General features: G+C 41.7%; 1 non-coding gene across 1 annotated transcript; it reads left to right on the top strand.

Annotated features, from left to right (window-relative positions):
* The first annotated feature begins 13133 nt into the window (after positions 1-13133).
* LOC141636427 (small nucleolar RNA R71) lies at positions 13134-13239 on the top strand. The gene has a single exon (XR_012541039.1). It is a non-coding gene; the product is annotated as a small nucleolar RNA R71 (small nucleolar RNA).
* Positions 13240-16038: the final 2799 nt, after the last annotated feature.

The raw sequence follows: 16038 nt of genomic DNA, 5'->3' as shown, positions 1-16038 counted from the left end.
GGCCGGACTCATTACTATGAGTGGCCGTACCTTTCTGGAGCTGAGTCTTGAGTTCCTCATCTCCTTCACCTTGTCCTCCGGGGCACACGACGCTGCCCTCACTAGTCCTTCTGTGTCTTTCCGGTTGGTCAACCGGACTTTTTCGATGACTTTGGAGGAGTTTGGTAGTAGACTTTGCCTCTCCTCTACGGGGGACGCTACCGCCCCTAGGAGGGTCATTGTTCAGCTTTGGCGGACCTTGGCCCAGACCACCTTTCCCGAGCGAAAGATCGCACAGGTCCACCTTCCCCCTGCCCGTTACTTTCTTAGAGTGATGGGGAGCACCATTTTTGGCCGAAAGAAGCCAAACAACATCAACAACAACGAGCTCTCCATCTTAGGCGGTTACCTGAACATCGACTGCGAGGGTCCTTTTACCCTCAACATCGCCTATCTGACCGCCCAGTACTTCCAGGCCCAGGGGCTGAAGCTCACGGGATCTATTGCCTGCGGTGGCATGGCCACCATTCTTGCCCGTTCCCTTTTCCCCGTCTGGCCCAGTGACTTACCGTACCTCCGGGGAGAGAGGTACTTGAGCCTAGATGCCATGCACTGTCAGCATTGGCTGACCACCGACTACCAGACATGGAAGATGGACGGTTCCTTGTCTGTAGACCTACCTTGTGACACTCTCCCCCGTCTAGCCCCTTTGCCTGCTGTCGCTAGGGGCGCCCGACTTCCACCACTGCCTGACTACCGCCTTCCACTCCGACCACCTCCCACTTTACCCGCCGCCAAGAAGCGGCGTAGACTTGAGACTAGAGAGGGGTCCACACCTTCTGGGAGTGTCCAGCCTTCCACGGCTACTCCCATTCCGACCCCTACTCCCACTCCTACTCCTGCACCCACCGACCAGACACAGGCAAAGCCGGTCCTACCGGCTAATTTTGTACCTCCACCACCCTTTGAGGCATCCTCGGTCATGGACCAAGGGCGTCGTGACGGTTTACTAGTTGAGATTGCAGAGAGACAGGCTCGTATTGAGCGGGACTTAGCTTTGACTTTGTTCCCTCTATACGAGTACCACTTGAGTGGACACCGTCCGATCCTAGAGGGTTGGCCACACCCTTCCTTTTACCGGTACCCAGCTGAGGGATACCCGGAGCCTGCTGAGGAGGAGGAGGAGGAGGAGGAGGAGGAGGAGGACGAGGACCCTGAGGTGGCAGTGGAGAGAGCTCGAGCTGAGTAGAGGAGGAGGAGAGAGGAGGAGGAGGATCCGGAGTTCACGGTGGAGGACGTCCGTGACGACGAGGCCGATGAGTAGCTACTAGTCTACTCACTTCCCCAGTTTTCTGGCTGGTTTGGGGAAGTTCGTGTTTTGTATGTACATCTTACTCTTTTATTTTTGTCTCCTTTTTTTTATTTTTTTATTCTTTATTGGTTGTATATTCCCGTTCCCCTATATATATCTGCTGGTGTATGCTGGAGGACAACGAGGGCGTTGTCCGTTTTGGTTTGGGGAGGGTATTGCATCCTTTTGAGTCTGCATTTGCATTTGTTTTGCATTCACGTTTTTTTATTTCAGCTTGCATCTTTTTTTTTATTTCATTAAAAAATTCAAAAATCAAAAAAAATTAGAAAATTTCAAAAATTCAAAAATATTCACGTTTATTTTTGCATATAGGTTGAGTCGGAACGGTAGATTTTCGTGATGAAACTGCACTATAACTTGTCATTTTACTTGAGCCTTTCACTTCTGTTGATAGTTATTAGCTTTGTCATACGCATAGTCTACGAGTTTCTGTTCAAATATAGCTGACTGTTTAGACTTTACCTAATAAATTGGCAAACTACTCCATAAATTTTGAGTTTTAGAGCCCATAACTGGTGACATTCATGACCGGTTCATTAGAAATTGAGAGTAGTACTCCTTGCATAGCATGTTCATCATTTTTGCACTTTTATGACATTCAATTTCTTGTCAAATGCACACATTCGGGTTTGTGGCTGGTGTCACATGCAGGGAGGTGCTTGCAAATTTTCCCCCTTTCCTTATATTTTTCACCCATTTAGCTCCACATAAGCCAAAACTTGCCTTTTTGACCCATTAGCTACATCCCAAATTGAGCCTGCCTAGTCAAGCTAGTTTAGTATGTCTTTTGTGGTACGTTTTCCGTCTGCAGTTTGGCCCGTATTTATTTGTATGGAGATTGTGTATGAGTTTAATGAGCCGTTTGCCAAATGAAGGGCACCTGTATTCTATTTTTTAGTCAATTGAGATTCGGATGGTTTATTATGGTCCTGTTAGGAACTAGCATGACGCTTTTACCTTCACATTACCATAACTTGTTTTGTCTTTTCTCACCTGAACCTCACTATTCCCATATTATTTGTAAGCCCTCGGCTGTGACGGACATTATTCGTTGGAGTGTGTACATTAGTACTTGAATTGTCTTTCATTTTTGTTGCATGCATGCTATGTAGGTCGCAGTTAGGTGAGTGACTGTCTTTCCTTCTCTCTTTTACATATAACATTCACCCTTTGCTTCATGAGAGAAGAGTGACCACGAGAGAGTCCGATTTTGTTGGTCTTGCAAGGTCGATAGGTTGGCTATATTTCTGAACAACTTATAACTCGTTTGCCTATTGACTGCTTAGCTATAACTGTTAGTTTTTGTTACATTAAATTGGTTCAAGTAGACAAGTTAAGATACCTCTGAGTTTTCATTTCCGTTCCATTAGATGCATTTTAGTTTACTCGAGGACGAGTAAAGGTTCGGTTTGGGGAGATTTGATACGTGCATATTGTATAGTCTTTTTAGCCTATTTTAGCACGTATTTCTATGCATTTTTGTACTGTTTATATAGTATTATGCCCCGAATTGGCTACTTTGGTTCGTTTTGTCCGTTTTGTAGAAATGAACGTGAAAATAGTAGAAATGTACCATTTTTCGTCCTTTTTGCATGCATTTTGAGGAGATGGGATTTTCCAGAATGAGATACTGCATTGGAATGCGTGAAGGCACGGTTTACGAGGCAGTTGGTGATGAGAGTGGGCTGATTTGAGAGAAGAAGACTCGATCGAGTGGTTTTATTACTCGATCGAGCAGTTTTTATGGCCTCAGTTGATCGATCGAGTAGTTAATTACTCGATCCAGAAGTGCTGAAAAGAGAGTTACTCGATCGAGTAGATTTTCTGGTGTTTTGCTCGATCGAGTGGATTTATTCTACTCGATCGAGTGGTTTCTGTTGGCGTGGGCTTTAATTAGCCCGTGAGTTGTTTTAAGTTGATAAACTTAGTTATTTTCCTATTTAAGCACGCTTTAGCTAGGTCATTAGGACCTATTCTTTACTTAGCTTTTATCTATTCTTCACGACAAGACTGCGTTACTTTTCCTCTTCACTGTAACCTTATTTTCGGGATTGTTTCCCTTGGATTTGTATGTTCTTTACGCTGGATTCGCACGATTGTAATCTTCTTCTCCCTTCTTAATAATAATCTCTATTTCGATTGCTTAAATTACTTGTTTCGCATCATTTATTTTCTGCCCTAATTCTCTTTTATGCACTTTATTATTTATTTCATTATGTTTATTGTTAGTTCATTGTTTGTTGTTAGTTTTGATAATATTAATAGCGATATGAGTAGCTAAGTCTAATTCATGTTGGGATTAGGGGATCTACGGTAGAAATGTGACGATGTAGTAAATAGTTTAGATGAGTTAATTGTGAGACTCTGTCACCATTGCAATTTAACTGTATTTTTACCGACTTAGTTGAGTGCACGCCTCTGAGTCATCCCTTTAATCTGGCTAAAATTAATCATGGATCGGAAGATTGGACTAAATAGGCCTGCTATGAACAGTAGACTACCCTGACGACGACGGAAGTTAAGTTAGTTGAAGTTTAGGGTAGAAAGTGGAACGGAAGGACCTTTCCATATCCGTCTCGCATTAATTTGTCTAAGTTTTTTACAGTTGAGTCACTGGACTACCGTAGTGAACCGCAATCCTGACATGACATTTCTCTATTTGATAGTTTAAATCTATTTTCCTGCCTTTATTGCTCTTGTCTTTACTTATCTTCCCTTTAAACCTTCTAGTTTAAAAAACCAATTTAAACAACCCCCCATTTGTGACCAAATAGACGGACTTCTACAGATATCTTGCCTCCCTGAGGAGATCGACCTGACTTCCCTAGCTATATAGTTAGTTTAGTTAGTTTATTTTTGATAGGTATACGACAGACGTATCAGTAATGTGGAGGTAAAAGCGCCAAGCTAATTCCTAAACAGGACCATATAAGACCGTCTGAATCTCAACTAACTGAAAAATAAAGTACAAGTGCCCATCATTTGGCACACAACCTCACTAATCACATACACCATCTCCTCAAAAATATGGAATAAGAACGGGGGAGTGAGACCGTCACAAGAAAGAAACGAATACAGATGGACTCAAAATCAAACCAGCCTAAATATTTTTTATCTTCATTCTTCTGGTTTATTTTTTCACTGTACAACGTGATTTTCTTTTTTAATTTTTTTTCTTTTTTTTTTTTCTTTATTCACGTTTTTCCTTTTTTATTCAAATTTCAATTCTTTTTTTTTGAAATTTTTCTAATTTTTTTGGCTTTTTTGTTTTTTGAATTTTAATGAAATAAATACGAATGTAAGCTGAAAAATAGAAACATGAATGCAAAACAAATGCAAATGCAGACTCAAAAGGATGCAATACCCTCCCCAAACCAAAACGGACAACGCCCTCGTTGTCTTCCAGCATACACCAACAGATATATACAGGGGAGCGGGAATATACAACCAATAAAGAATGAAAAACAATAAAATAAAAAGTAGACAAAATAAATAAAAGAGCGAGAATAAACATACAAAACATGAACATCCCCAAACCAGCCAGAAAACTGAGGAAGTGAGTAGACCAGCAGCTACTCGTCAGGCTCGTCGTCACGCACGTCCTCCACCGTTTAGTCCGGATCCACCTCCTTCTCTCTCCTCCTCCTCTGTTCAGCTCGAGCTCTCTCCGCTTCCGCCGCCGGGTCCTCGTCCTCCTCCTCCTCACTAGCAGACTCCGGGTACCCCTCAGCTGGGTACCGGTAAAAGGAAGGGTGTGGCCAACCCTCTGGGATTGGACGGTGTCGCCTCATGTGATACTCGTATAGAGGGAACAAAGTCAAAGCTATGTCCCGCTCCATACGAGCCTGTCTCTCTACAATCTCAACTAACAAACCGTCATGGCGCCCTTGTTCCATAACCGAGGACGCCTCAAAGGGTGGAGGAGGTACAAAATTAGCCGGTAGGACCGGCTGTGTCTGTGTCTGGTAAGCAGGCGCGGGAGTAGGACTAGGAGTAGGGATCGGGGTAGGTGTGGCCGTGGAAGTCTAGCCACCCGTGGAAGGTGCGGATCCCTCTCCAGTCTCAAGTCTACGCCGCTTCTTAGCGGCGGGTAAGGTAGTAGGTGGATGGACCTGGAGGTGGTACTCGGGTAGAGGTGGTGGTCGGGCGCCCCGTGCAACAGTGGGCAAATGGGCTAGACGAGGCAGGGTGTCACAACGAAGGTCCACGGACAAGGAACCATCTATCTTCCATGTCCAGTAGTCTGTGGTCAGCCCAGTCTGAGAGTGCATGGCAGCTAGGCGCACATACCTATCACCGTCTATGTAAGGTAAGTCACGAGGCAAGACGGTGAGGAGAGAACGGGCAAGAAAGGTGGCTATGCCACCGCAGACAATATTGCCCATGAGCTTCTCTCCCTGAGCCTAGAAGTACTTGGCGGTCAAATAAGCAATGTTAAGGGTAAAGGGACCCTCGCCGTCGATGTTCAGGTAACCACCTAAGATAGAAAGCTCGTTGTTGTTGATGTTGTTTGGATCCTTTCGGCCAAAAATAGTGCTCCCCATCAATCTAAGAAACTAACGGGCGGGGGGTAGGTGGACCTGAGCTAGCTTTCGCTCGTGCAAAGGAGTCTGTGCCAAAGCCCGCCAAATTAGACTAATGACCTTCCTAGGGGCAACAGTGGCGCCCGTAAAGGAAAGGCCGAGTCGGGTACCAAACTCCTCAAGTGTCATAGAAAAGGTCCGGTTATACAACCAGAAGGACACAGAAAGACTAGTGGGGACAGCGTCGTGTGCCCCTGAGGAGAAGGTAAAGAAGCTGAAGAACTCAAGGCTCAGCTCCCTGAAAGTCTGGCCACTCATAGTGATGAGTCCGGCCATCCCCGTGCCCCGTAAAAGCTCACAAACTAGGTCGTACAAGCCCAGCCTCTAAAGTGACGTACGGAAAAGAAAGCGCATAGGGAGAAAGTCACAGTTAACTAAGTCATAAAACCTCTTACGATGAACACCGTTAATAAAAGTTACCTGGGGGAACGCAGGGTGGGAGTCAAGAGTGTCATCCACTCGGATCGTAAAACAGCCACCAGCGGGTGTAGTACGACCACGACCGCGACCCCGGCCTCTAGAACCTGAAGTAGAAGACCGTCCACTGACGGTACGAGGAACTAGAGCCGCCCGTAAAGCAGCTGCGACTGCGGGTGAGTCCGCCACAGGTGTGCTCACCGTGGCTGAAGTAGAGGCTATGGCTGCAGCTGTGACCGCCACTGAGGAATAAAGGCTAGCAGCAGTGCTAGCAGTAGTAGTGGTTGTGACTGAGGTGGTAGCTGAAACAGGGCTAGCAGCAGTGATAGCAGGCGTAAAAACAGTACCAGCAGCAGAGACTAAGAACATAGGAGCTTCGGTTCTAACAGAAGTGGAGGCGGTGGTGACAGCAGGGACCACCGTCTCAGACAAGGACGGACTAGAAGTCGAGCTAGTAGAAGGCACAGAGCTAGAATCCATCCTAAACAAATAGGATAGGGGAATTTAATAAGAAAACAACATGAAAACAGTGTGAAAATTCCTAAAGAAAGTCGAAAAATTCGACTAGCAGCCCAAAAATTCCCAGCTTTTCCTCAAAAAAATTCAAATGATAGTAGGTAAACAGCGATAGGGGCGGGGTAGCAGATGACAGAAGCAGCCATTTAAGCAACAATTAAGGCAAATGAGGCAAATGGAAGCAGCAAAGAAAAACCAGTTTACAGTCGAAAATTTCGACTGAAATTAGCCCTAATCGCAAATTTCCCATAAAATTTCGAATTAATCATGTAAAAATCAATGAGGCGAGGGAATTAATCATCAAGTAGGGTAAATCAAGCATATGAACACAATAATAGTCGATAAATTCGACCCAAGGTAAATACCGAACCCTAATTCCTAATTCACTTCATAAAAGGCAAAATTAATGAAATTAAAATGTAAAGAAGTGGAGGAATTACTTACTTGATGATAAACAACCTACAAATAGAAATTAATCGACAATCAACAAGCAACAATGGCAATTTTTTATCGAAAAACCGCGAAACCCGAAAATCCTCAATTAACCGTGTAGAGTAGCGTAAATCAAAGGGAAAACAGAGGGCAAATGACGATTTATTTGCAATAAACAAAATGTAGGTGGTAGATTTGGTAAATGGGCACGAAAAATGGAGGATTTTGGGGGTTTTTTATCGCAAATAAGGTTAAGGGAGACGATATAATGAAGAAGAAATGAAATAAAAAAACAAAGGAGGGAGTTAAAGAGACTCCCTGCGTGTAATTTCCAATTTCACTCGATCGAGTGGTTTAGAACTGCTCGATCGAGAACTTCTTGTATTCATCTACTCGATCGAGTAAAAAGTTACTCGATCGAGAACTCCCCTTTTCAGCTTTTGTCGATCGATCAACAGGAAACCATTCGATCGAACAAATTCCACTCGATCGAGTACGAAAAGTACTCGATTGAGCTCTTTTCCTCGTGTAAGCTCTTGAATTTGCGTATAATTCCCCAAACCTGCATAGAAACACTCGTAAAAATATCCCAAAATACCAAATACGAATAGTAACAGTCTATAGTCTTCTAATCTATGCGAAAAATGTCTAAATTCTAATTGTCCTAATTAAAAGCAATAAACAAATCCGACGGAAATTAAAAATTATTTTTACAAATTGGTACACGGGCCATTTCCCCGCTCACTTCTCAAAGCAATTCAGTAGCCCCTTGGAGGGCTCCTGACTAGAGGACGTCATCTCAGCAACATTAATCGTCCTCTTCAATTTCCACGAGCTTGAACTTGAATCGTTAGGAGGAGAATAGTTGACGTCCATATACGCGCGAACTTTTCTCGTCCTTACTCCTTTCTAACCATCTTTAACATCATCGCTCCCACTTTAACTGACATTAAATGCACAATACTTATTGACAGCTCTTGCATTATCTTCATCTGTACCTGCAGCAAGTAAAATAGACGAACTTTCCTCCTTTTTGCTCTCAACTTGAGGCGGAGGGGTCACGATAGCAGCACAATATTACAAATCTTCATTTGGAGTGTCAATAGAAGGGTCAGTAGAAGAGAGGGGATTGCAAGGCTGAGCTTGCATGGGAGCCCTTCGGAACTTAGACTGATGGAATATCAATTCCTCATCCCCAACCTGGAAAGTCAATGTCTTGCCCCCGACGTCTATAACTGCACGGGCAGTAAATAAAAATGGTCTCCCTAAAATAATAGGGGTATGGGATTCTTCGGGGATGTCAAGTACAACGAAGTCAACGGGAATAAAGAACCTCGCGATCTTAACATGTATGTCTTCTATGACACCTAGTGGCCGTGATATACTATGGTCAGCCATCTGAATATTCATATTTGTGCAATTAAACTTGGTCAAACCAAGTCTCTTAGCCAGAGACAGCGGTAAGACACTCACGCTAGCGCCAAGATCGCATAACGCGTTATCAATTAAGTAGGTACCAATATGACACGGAATCGAAAAACTACCCGGGTCTGATTGTTTGGGAGGTAACTTATTATGAACTAGGGTCGTCCCTTCCTCGGTCAAAGCTATTGTCTCATGATCATTAATGTGCCTCTTACGCGATAAAATTTCTTTCATAAATTTAAGGTAAGAGGGTACCAGTGTCAGCAATTCGGCGAATGGCACAGTGACTTGCAAGCTTTTCAGGAGTTCGATAAATTTGTCGAATTGTTGATTAGCCTTAGTACTCTGCAAACGCCTCGGGAAGGGCACCGTGATGGGTATCTCGAGCCCTTTGTTCCTCTCTTCCAATGTATCAGCCGGATCAAGCTCTAAATCCTTCGATCGAGACTTCTTTCCTCTCAAAAGTGGTCTTTCAGGTTATTTTTCACTCGATCGAGCACTAGCAGGCTCTCGATCGAGTTGTTCTTTATCAGCATTACTCGATCGACCAAAAATCTCATTCGATCGAGCAGATTCTTCAGCAAATTCACTTGATCGAGTAGTTTTATTTACATTTTGACATTTAAAATTTATATAGCCGCGAAATTACCTTATTTTATATTTTTAAAATTATTTAATTTAATTAATTCATTTCAAGCACGATTTTAATGAAAAGAATATTTTAAAGTACGTATTATACAAATTATAATTTTGGGACATAATTTATATAATAATAATATATATACGTATTTTTGGTCGGATAATAATAGTGACTGTAATAATATTAGTTTCCGTCTCAAGTTAAAATAAACTCGAAACACTTTTTCGTCTAGCTATAGACCGTCACATTTCACTTTGTACATGCTTGAATCCGGACCAACCAGAATTCGACAACACATCACACCCACCTAACATCCTACACTCTACTTGTAAAATATCTCCCTTATTATTATTATTATTATTATTATTATTATTATTATTATTATTATTATTATTATTATTATTATTATTATTATTATTATTATTATTATTATTATTATTATTATTATTATTATTATTATTATTATTATTATTATTATTATTATTATACTCCTATATTATTGTTGTTGTCCTGATGCTACAACCCCACACCCTGCAGAACTCGCTTTTTCCTTCCTTCTTCCTTTTCCCCCTGCGTAAAACAACGACAGCAACAACAAACTCAACTCCGTACCGCCATTTTTACCACCTTCAACCATAGATCCCTCCTTCATTCCTCAACCAAATTCCATGAATTTTGCACCAATAGCTTCCCCATCTCGTCCTCCTTCTTTCTATGCAATAAAGAACCAAACTTTCGTCCTGTTTCTTGCGAGTCGTCTTTCCGGGATGCGATTTCTGAGCTGACTTCTTCCATTCGGGGTTTGGGGTCATCCTTGGACGGTTCTTGGACGTTTAAGAGATCAAAAAACAGGTAACGGTGATAGGTTACTCGACAAATGTCGAATTCCCGTCTTTTGTATCGTTTTACATGTGCTTACTTGATAAAGTTTGGTCCTTTACTGTCTTTCTCATTTGTATGATAAATTTTGCCTCTTGTTGGTGTTTAATTTATGCCTTAACCTCGCCTTAAATGTCGTCTATAAATGGGTTGAAGTGGACTGATGAATATCGTCTTTTTTTGGAGCTGTGAAAGACGGCTTTGTACTGAAAGTGAAACTGATTTGGTGCCCGTATGGGACTGTTTATACTCGGTTTTTATGCTCGGCTTTGGGATGGTCGAAAGGGTGGTTGTGGGCAGTCTTGAGTCGGGTCTGGAACGGACTCCTAGGACCGGGTTTATGCTGCGAAAATTAGCACGTCACCCCTGTTTTGGGACGGGTGTGAATGGTGGTTATGGTAGGGTGCGTAACTTGGGTTGAATAGGGTCGTATTGACGATAACCTTTTCGTATAAATTTCCGTTTCCAAATGATTGGCTGTGACGGGTTTATGAGAACCCATAACGGGACTGTTCTGAGTCGTGTTGGTGACGGTCTTCTTTATATTTGGTAATCTCGTGTTAGATGGTTTCCTATAGTCTGTGTCGGGTACCGTGTTGATGGCATGTTCACAGGTGGTTTGGGCAGCCGCGGAGTAGTGGTCAGGCTGGTTTTGTTGGCGAGCTGATGGCTGGCCGTGGGTGGGTGGTTTGGTCACGGCTGGCTGTTGGTCTTGTCGTGTGTATGGGCGTATTACCACACCCCTTTCCTTACTCCCTTGTGTTTATTCTTTTCTTCCTTGTGGATGGTTACAAGTTGTCTTATTTGTTGGGTTGAACACTCACCATTCATTGGGCTTTGCTTGTTCTAATCATTGGGCTTAATATGCTTCACTTCTTGGATCTCCTACGACTTTTGTTGGAATTTCCTCGATTTAATGGTCGGACCTTATTTGATTCGTTTATTGGTTTATTCGAATGGTTTAATTTCCGTCTCGTATTTTATATAACTTAATTCGCTAAATATCGTTCATTATATACATTTCTCTCACATGATTAAATTGTTGGGCTTTACCTGACTTAATAGTTGGGCTTGTTATGTTCTATACGTGATTTGTTATGTTCTACGTGACGGGTCTATTATGCTCTATAGGATGGACTAACGGTGTTTTACATGTTGGACTTAAATGGACTAAATTATTGGGCCTCTTATAGCTTATTTGTTGGGCTCATAAATGAGCCACTTAAGTGGGTCACATTTTTATCCCGTAATTTTATATAACGTAAATTACTCATTGTCACTCATTATATTTTATTTAACTGACATGATAAATTATAAAAGGGAATATCTAACAATATAAGACAAGTATGAGTTACTATTATTAAATAGTTAATTGTGAAGAATCATATTCTTGTTAATGCCGGGTATTGTTCTGTTGTGAGAGTCTTGGTCCTATCGGATACTAGGGGTGAGCTATAAGCCCTCTAGTTGCGATATGATCGTTGGGACTGATGTTCCCATCCGTACTAATGGTGAGATGCAAGCCAGGAGTATGAGTGTGACATTAATAATCCCGTCCTTTTGTACTTATAAGAGTCGTATTCCTGTAGAAATGCCATATTACCATCGTATATGCTTGACATACATTTTTGCCCTGCTTGTGCTGTTCTGGCAAGCACGGGTTTGACCTACTTGTGCTGTTCTGGCAAGTACGGTTTTGGTCTACTTGTCTTTATTCGGCAAGTACGGCTTTTGGCCACTGTCTTTGTTCGGCAAGTGAGTCTTATCTTAGTCTTTCCGCCATTTTCGTCTTTGTTCAGCGATCGGGTACTCGGTCTCCTTAATAGTCGAGTCTTGGGTGCGTGCTGTGCTGGCGCACGTCGAATCGGGATGTACACCCGAGAATCTGCAGATTTAGACTAGGACCGTATTATTATCGTAGTCCTACCCGGGGAAATTATAGTCTAAGAGTGATAAATGTCTTGCATTATTTGGATGGTTACTTTGGTCATATCTCCTTGAAATACGTGCTCGTGGCTAAGTGGCCGTGTTTGTTATCTTAACTTTCTTATTATTTAATTGTCTCACATGAATAGTTTAATCGTTATCATGCTAATGTTGATCTATCTTGTTCCATCTCATTTGATCACCATGTTTAAACATAAACTTGATATCCATATTTCTGTAAGAATCTTACATGACTTACCTGTTTTAGTTCTTGTTTATGTTCGTTTCGACATTTTGTGGCTGGGAGAACCTTGAGTTACTCCCCACTGACTGTGGCGTTCATGTTTACATGAATGACAGGTATTAGTGATGCATTCATGGGGTGAAGACATGTGTGAGCTAGCGAGCACTTCGGCCTAGTAGTTGGTTTATTAGGATTGTTTAGACCTACCTTTTATTGTATTGTCATTCGAGGGATATATTACCCTCACCTTGACTATCACGTTTGTATAATTTAATCTTTATTTTCGCATTCTTTATTTGTGTTTTGGATTTTAATGAACCCGCGCTTTAAACTTTAAAAGTTTCAAAATTTTTCAAATTTCCGCTTGAATTTATAAGTTATATTTCCGCGTTATTGCGGGGGTTCACAGTGACAGTCTCCCCTCTAGTAAGCAAATGGACCGTCTGAGGCTCCCCAGCAGAATGCAACTCCAACTTATCAAATCTAGCATTTATGGCTTCCAGCTGAGCCACAACTTGCTTATCGACTGCATGAACTGTTCTAATACCATCCCTCGGGTTTCCATACTCAGCACAGTGGGTCGCCATTTCTTCAATAAGAGCCCATCCATTATCATCGTTAGTATTCTTTTGGAATCTTACGTTGGATGATGCATCAAGTATGGCTCTATGATCATCGTATAGCCCATTGTAGAACTGATTGGACAAGAACCACGGACCAAAACCATGGTGAGGAAGAGACCTCGCCAACCTCTTGAAACGGCACCAAGCTTCATAGAAAGTTTCATCCGGTGCCTATTTGAAACTGGTAATCTTGGCCCTCAGCTGATTAGTGCGCTGTGGAGGGAAATATCTCTTATAAAAAGCAAGAGCAAGGGTCTCCCAGTCTGTGACCCGCGGTCGTACGGTCCAAATCACTAGCTGAGTCAGTCAAAGAAAAAGGAAACAAAACCTTCTTAATCTTGTCTTGTGTTACCCCCTTTGTGGCGGGGATAGTAGACTAGTAGTCCGTAAAGACCTCCATATGCTTCCTCGGGTCTTCACCTGCCACACCTCTAAAGAGATTTCTCTCCACCAGATTGATATAAGACGGACGGATGTCAAATGTATTCCCATCCTCATTCTGGAGATTGAAACCTTTAGGAATAGATGATGCTTTAGACTCCGAATGACTAGCAATATTCGGCATCTTTACTGGTTGGTTTGCAGAACTGAAAATGTCTTCTTCAAAAGATGGATTCTCTGTAAATAGGAAATGCTGAAGTTTAGGTTCGAAAGTACTCAAGGCTTCCTTTCGTGATTCTCTTTGCAGACGGAGTCTATGCCTGAACAGTCTCCCTGGTTCAGAATCAGCTGGAACTAACTCCAACCTCTCTTACCTGGTCATACACAACACTGAAAGAAAATGAATAAGAACTGCCTCAAGGAATAAAAATTCCCTGAGATGGATAAAGTAAACGAAACAAAGACAGATAGGGCAATTGCCTCCTCGGCAACGGCGCCAAAATTTGACAGGGCTGTCATATACCTATCAAAAATAACTAACTAAACTAACTATATAGCTAGGGAAGTCAGGTCGATCTCCTCAGAGAGGCAAGATATCTGTGAAGGTCCGTCTATTTGGTCACAAATGGGGGGGTTTTGTAATTGGTTTTCTAAACTAAAGGTGTAAAAGGAAGAGAGGCAAGGAAAGAGCAATAAAGGCAGAAAATGAGATCAAACTATCAATAGAGAGGGGACATGTCAAGATTTCGGTTCACTACGGTAGTCCAGTGACTCTATTGTAAACAACTTAGATAAATTACTGTGAGACGAATATGGAAAGGTCCTTCCGGTCCACTTTCTACCCTAGATTCCCACTAACTTAACTTCCGTCCTCGTCAGGGTAGTCTACTGTTCATAGCAGGTCTATTTAGTCCAATCTTCCGATCCAGGATTAAATTTAACCAGATTAAAAAGGTGACTCAGAAGCGTGCACTCAACTAAGTCGGTAAATACAGTTATATTGCTATGGGGACAGAATCTCACAATTAATTCATCTAACCTATTCACTATATCGTCACATTTCTACCGTAGATCCCTTAATCCCAACATGAAATGATTTAGTTACTCATATCGCTAATGTTGTCAATAATAACAATATTGAAATAACTAATATAAAGCATGATGAAATAATAATTAAAATGCATAAACAAAGATTAGGGCAGAAATTAAGGAAGAGCAAAACAAGTAACTAAAATGAATAAATGAAAGATTAATATTAAAAAGGGAGAAAGAGATTACAATCGCAAGAATCCGGCATAAAGAACAAACAAATCTGAGCTAAATAACCCCGAAAACAAAGTTACAGTGAAACAGAGAAAGCAACGCAGTCTTTACTGTGAAAGATGAAAATGATAAGATAAAAACTTAATGCTAATGACCTAGTTATTATGCGTTTATATAGAAAAATTACTAAGTCCATAAGCTAAAACACGTTCACGGACTAATTAAAGCCCATGACAGCCAAAACCACTCGATCGACTACTACTCCAAAATATCTACTCGATCGACAAAAATTGTTACTCGATCGAGTAACTCCGAATTCCAGCTCTTCTTAATCGAGTACAATACTACTCGATCGACCAACCTCAGCCATAGAAACCACTCGATCGAGTAACAAAACAGCTCGATCGAGTGTTCTTCCTCCAAAACAGCGCAAACTCGTGACCGACTGCTCCGTAGACCGTTCCTTCACGCATCCCAATGCAAGATCTCACTCTGAACAATCCCCTCTCTTCAAAATGCATGCAAAAAGGGACGAAAATGGTACGATTCCACTACTTTCACGTTCATTCCTATCAAACGGACAAAACGAATCAAAGTAGCCAATTCGGGGTAAAATGCTATATAAACAGTACAAAAGTACATGGAAATAGGTGCTGAAATAGGCTAAAAAGACTATACAAAATGCACGTATCAATAGCAATAACCTGTTTCCGCAGGATCACCCATCTGCAAAGAGCTTATAATTCTACTATTCCAGATGTACGGCTCAACGAAAGCAGTCCCGACCTGCCAAAAATAAAAAAAAAACACTTTCTATTACATATATATCACACTGGCCAAACATGTAGCACCCATGATCTCGCCATGCACTATAGGATCTCCATTATATAATCACCCTCAAATTAGTACGACCCTGATGTTTAGCCAGAGCTCCCTCTTTAATCTAATTTTTCCAAAAAATTTGGAACTACTCATTATGAATTTAAATAATTGGTTTGATTTTTTACGAATGACAGTTGTCATTGAACTTTTAGTTTCTCTTTTCACTCATCCTAAGCACTGCCATCGCCCAATATGGCTCACTAAGATATAACGCCCACAAGAACATGAAAGTTTACTTGGATGCCATCTTACTTTAACATGGCTAAATATTACAATGTGAAAGTACAGTCACCAACAAACACGCACATGAACACCCAACATTTTACAGGCAAATTCCATATCAATAACAGAAGAAACCAATTAACACTCCATGGCAAAATAACATTCATGATTCCATACATTTAAACCTGGCACTAATACAAAAGGTCAATACCCATTATAGGACAATTCAAATGACTACCCTTGCCAAGTGCTTC

The sequence above is a fragment of the Silene latifolia genome, chromosome Y (genome assembly GCF_048544455.1).
Source record: "Silene latifolia isolate original U9 population chromosome Y, ASM4854445v1, whole genome shotgun sequence".
Classification (NCBI taxonomy): Eukaryota; Viridiplantae; Streptophyta; class Magnoliopsida; order Caryophyllales; family Caryophyllaceae; genus Silene; species Silene latifolia.
This window is presented reverse-complemented; position numbering and strand designations above follow the sequence as displayed.